We start from the raw sequence: 5647 nt of genomic DNA, 5'->3' as shown, positions 1-5647 counted from the left end.
AAATATTGAATTAAATCATAAATGATAAAAAATTGATAATTGATAATTGAATAGTACAAAATTTTAATTCGTCATCGGTCGTCATCAGGGATTATGGTAGAAGAAACGTAGAAACGTAGGTAGGCCTGCAAGGTAGGGTATATTTTTCATTTTATAATTGTTGTGGTTACTGTTCTTTTATTTAATAACTTCTTTTGTTTATTGCCCAATCCAATTTTTTATAGGTATATTTTAATTTTCTATTCTATTCCTCATTTATCTACCAGCCTACACAGTGTTTACACGCCATAATTTACGTCCGTGAAATCCATCGTAATCTGGGCGTAGTGCAAGGGATTAAAGGACAACCAGGCTGTGGCTTCAACAGAGAGAGTTGTTAAAATGACGTAAAATGAACGCTTCGAATTACTCTATGATTTATTAATTTTAAACACATAATTTTTTTTTTAAATAATTTTAATAGATTGTTGCTCACTTTGGAATCATGATTTCAAAATATTTTATATTTTTCTTTTATGTTTATAAATGGCCGAGATAAGGTCTTAAGAGACCTCTGACTCATTTAAACAAAATGGCGGGTAGTGAAGTCGAGTTCTGAGGACTATTTGTGATTTTGATGCTAAAACTAAAAAAAAAATCAACCCAGTAATCTTGGAAAAAAGATGGAGATAATGTGCAGATCATTTTTTTCCACATTTTTGAATTGTATTTATTTATTGGATCTACACTGCCTACAAGATCCTCGCCATATCTTATAATCTTCCTCCTCTCTCATCTGTTTCGTACGAGCATCCTCCATCTTCTAATGCCTCAAGAGTTATCTTACATTTCCTAGTCTTCCACCAGGCCTGTCTTCGAATAAATATTTGTGATCCGATTCTGTGGGCATACATGCTACATGTCCTAACCATCTGATTTGGCCCTCTCTTATAATTGAAACCAAATCAGGTTTCGGATATATCTGGGGCAAGTATTATTTAATGCGTATAAGTCTTAGGAAGTAAGTCTATTCAATATAAGTAGTGTATTATTAAAGGATACTTTAGAGCAGGAAGTCATGTTTCAATTTTATATAAGTACATTGGTATGATCTATTTTACGAGCAATTTATTTAGTTATTAATAAACGGAAAATGTTTTTGTTTTTTTATACATGCATTAAAGGCTGGTTTTCTGGGGACAAAGTAAGTAACAAAAAAAAGGATAAAAAAAAAATAAACAGCATATATGACTAGGTTTATCTCCTTACTCACTTATGCCAGTGAGTCTTGGATAATTGCCTTAAAGTACAGCCAAATCAATGGACGACCTGCCCGAGTCGATGGAAGAAGGTCAAGAGGAATGTCAAGAAAAACCTTGGATGATATAATGAAGGAAGGTTTCGAAAGAGATGAATGAACTGGAATAGACGCAGTCAGCTGGTACTGGATCGAATATAATGAATGAGGCTCAATATCCAAGCTCCTAGCATTAATACGTGCCACAAGAAGAAGATAAATCATTTGGATTACATAACAAATACGAAACGTTTTAACGCTTATTAGCTGAAATTAGGTTCTTATGAAAATTATTCCGGATAAACGAGGCTGTAGAGTTAAAATAAATTGATTATAGCTGTTTCTCGTCTTCCTAATAGTAACAAATCGTCAGTATACTGAAGAAGCACGGATATTTTATGGATTTTTGAAAATAATATATTTCTTAAAATATTCAAACAGAAAAAGAATGTGTTAATCAGAGCATTTAGAAAGTTACACAACGTCGCATTGCGGGAAACGCATCCAGTAAATATAATTCAGATTATAATATTGCGGCCAATTAAATCGGGACTGATAATTACCTAACGTGTATTATCATTATATTCACCGTGAGAGGCCTCTGGTTTGGCTCTCGCGGAACAATGCCAGATAGAACAAGGAACTTCTTAGAAGGTGTTAAGTGTTAGCATATTGCGATCGTTTTGGACTCCCTGGGGATCAAATATCATCACCTGCATGGGAATTAGCTCTGGTTTATTCATTGTTTTATTTATTTATTTTAGTAGGTGGACCCGTTGATTTATGTGTTTTAACTTATTTATTCATTAAATTATTTTATTTTTATTTATTTACTTTTTTAAACTTATTTATCCAGTCAAGTATTTCTTTTAACGAACTTATTATTATATTTACCTTTAAACCTATGTATTAGTTTTGTTTTGGTAAAATGTATTCATTTGTTTGTTTTACTGTAAACTGATCTACTGCTGTGACTATTATATCTCTGGTTTGATCTCGCATCGCTGTATAATAGTGAATTTGTTTAGCGGGTCACTGGAGGGAATCTGAGAGGGTGAATTCGGGAGAGTGTACCTGTCGACCAAATGAAATAAAAATTGTGCAATGGAAGGGACAAGAAAGGGAAAGAAAAAAGGAATAAATCGAAATATTTGTATTTAGTGTATCAAAGTTATCCTTCGACGTAAACCCATGACCTCTTCCCCTACAATATCCTTTAATAATACCCCACTTATTCCTGTCGAACAGATCCGTTACTTGGGACTACATATCGACAAACGACTGACATGGAATCCTCGTACAAGACTAAAAAGACAAGAAACTGCTCGTAGATTCCGACTATTGCAACATTTACTAGACAAACGGTCTAAATTGCCAATCCATTACAAAAGACTGATCTACATGACTATTATAAGGCCTATCTGGACATACGGAGTTGAGCTTTGGGGCTCCACTAAACCATCAAATTCCTCCAGAATCCAATCCTTACAGTCCAAAATCCTTCGTAAAATCCTTAATGCTCCTTATTTTGTAACAAATCAAGTCATCCATCAGGACCTCAATATTCCATATGTTGCCGATTTGGCCAGAGCCAGATACCGTTCCTTCCATAATAAACTTCTCAACCACCCAAATCCACTTGTTTCTAACCTTGCTTCTCCTTCATTACCTAATAATCCTCCTAGACGTCTGAAAAGAAGATGGCCTCGAGATCTTCTCCTCTAGAAATGTTATTGGAGTTCTATCAGTGGGTAGATTATCTACATGTTTTTATTATGTCAATATGTCACCTACAGCAAATTTACTTGTTGTATATATGTGTATACAGTTGTAAATATCAATAAATAAATTATTTAAAAAAAAAAAAAGTATTTAGTGTGTAGACTGGGATTGATTGTATAAGAAAACTGGGGGGAAAAAATTTCTTTATTTTTAATTATGTCATGTAAAAATATCTAATTTATATATGTCCGATCACGGATTGATTAGTATGCTGTGTAATGTAGCAACCCGATGTATTTGGGCAGTATGAATGAATAAACCACTTTTCTCTGTCTGTTCACAAATTTAAAAAAAAAAAATAGTACAATTTGAATCATTTTGTGATTATTTTACTGACAATAATAAACACTATTGGACCTACAATTGTGCCTTGTACATTGACAATAAAGGCGGACTGGACGATAACCCAGTTGCATGACAGACTCACGATCTGTCGGCATTGCAATACATCAGAGCTCTGCGTGCTCCACTATCTGATGAGCTTGGCGGTTCAATGGCATTAGCTCCCGCGCTAATTACAGGTCTGCCAACCGTCCCCGGATATTTCTATTTGGGCACTCCTGTCCGCACAACCTGTTTCTGATTCTCCAACCACAATATCTATATATATCATTGAAGTTGAATTGCGAACTATATTTAGAAAACTGAAATTGATGATGTTAAAGTTTATTTAATTTTTCTGTTATAAGTTTGAATAAGAATATTGAAATAATAATAAAGGTTAAGCGACACCACTTGTCGCTGTCTACATGTCCGTCTAAACCCAAATCCGTATCAGTCTCTTGCAATCCTCCCATCAACCTCTTAGACATTTATCCATTAGATCACTGTTTATTAACTTTTAAGTAATCTAATTATTAATAAGCCCTATAACCGGAAAAGCAATTTCGAAGTCTTAAAATTACAAGAATTTCCACTCTTCCAGGTCAGGGCGCGACCATTCTGACACCACAAGAAATAAGTCTTCCAATGAAAAATGAGATATTACCTAGTTGGCAAGCCATGTGAAATGAAGGCCCGCCAAGCAAATTGAAAACTATCAAAAAAACCGCTAAACCATGGACCACATCAAACCGTTCCAATCGCAGGGAGGAGGTAGCTATTGCTAGATTGAGGATAGGTCATACGAGTTTAACTCATAGATATCTGATCAGTAAGCAGTAACTGACAAAATGTCAATACTGCAACAGTGTACTTACGATCAGTCACATATTTGAGAAATGTAATTTTTATTCTGCGAACTTGAGTAGATTGGGAGTAGGACCGAGTGTATCGAATGATCTGAATGATGACCAGAAGAACGTGGAAATGGTCTTACTTTTCTTAAAAAGGCCTTTTGAATAAGATTTAAACCAGAAAATCTGTTAAACGTAATAAAAAATACCAAAAGAAGTAATTATTTAATATTTTTTTCGATATTATTTAAAGAGATAAATAAAGTGAAATAGAATTATAAATATAAATGAAACGGAATTATAATGCACGAAACATGGGCGTTGATGACCTCAGGGTTTTACGCCCTAAAGCCCCAGACAACAACAAGAATTTCCTACCTTTAACCTTGCCTTTATTTCCTTATCAATTTTGTATTATCTAGTGCTGTATAACTGTACAGACTAAATACTTCAAGTTTTCCATCAGCTCAATTGTATTTCCTCCAATCATCTGTATCTTTTTCTACATATTTCGGTTTAACGGTATTTGTTTCAAGACCTTGTTCTTTACTATATTTTATCGATGTATATATATTAAATTATATTGTCAATTTACAGGGTTTTCGTAACCCTTCTTCTTCTTCTTTCTCTTCCTCCTTGGTGCCTTTCAGCGTGGAGGTGCCTCCGTCCAAGCAAACCAAGCCCTCGATCCCGAGCCAGTACTCTCATTACATCCCGGTTTTTCCCTCTTTTCTCTCCCACTCTGGAGATGTAGTCCTTTCACTACATTCTGGGTCTCCCTCTTTAGCGTTTTCCTGTTGGTCTGGCGTCAAAATATTTTCTTGGATCCCTGTCTTCACTCATCCGACGGAGATGTCCAAACCATCTGATTTGTCTCTTTTCAATAGTTTCCTTTATGTAGACAGTTCCAACATCCTGTCTAGTCTTCATATTTCGTATGCGATCCCTTCTAGTTGGGGTGGTCTGAATATAACGAATAATGGACCAACAGGTACCAGTGATGGGGATATAACCCAGCCGCCCTTAGTCCAAATTGGCCTTGCGATCGCCCGGTCTATCGCGATCTACTTGTTGGCTATCCCTGTTCTAGGGCGTCGTGTTTGAGATGGAGATTAGAGGAAAATAAATTTGATGAAGTCTTGTGTTTTATAATTTGCTTGACTCTAGAATTATCAAGGTTGTTGAGATAAGGAATATTTAAAATTAAAGTACTTTGAACTCTCTATAAAAGTGATTATATAATTTTTTATTCTAAACACATTATTTTTATAAATATGGAGCCATTTTATAAAATAATTATAAACATTTTTTGAGGTTAATAAACTTCCAATTGGATGTAATTTATTATAAATTGTCATATTACAGTACAACGTTTCGGGACCACTTTCCCATATTCATGTACTTTAAACCTACA

Source organism: Halyomorpha halys, unplaced genomic scaffold, assembly GCF_000696795.3.
Source record: "Halyomorpha halys isolate HHAL.00 unplaced genomic scaffold, Hhal_1.1 Scaffold1567.1, whole genome shotgun sequence".
Classification (NCBI taxonomy): domain Eukaryota; kingdom Metazoa; phylum Arthropoda; class Insecta; order Hemiptera; family Pentatomidae; genus Halyomorpha; species Halyomorpha halys.
Note: the sequence above shows the minus strand (reverse complement) of the source record.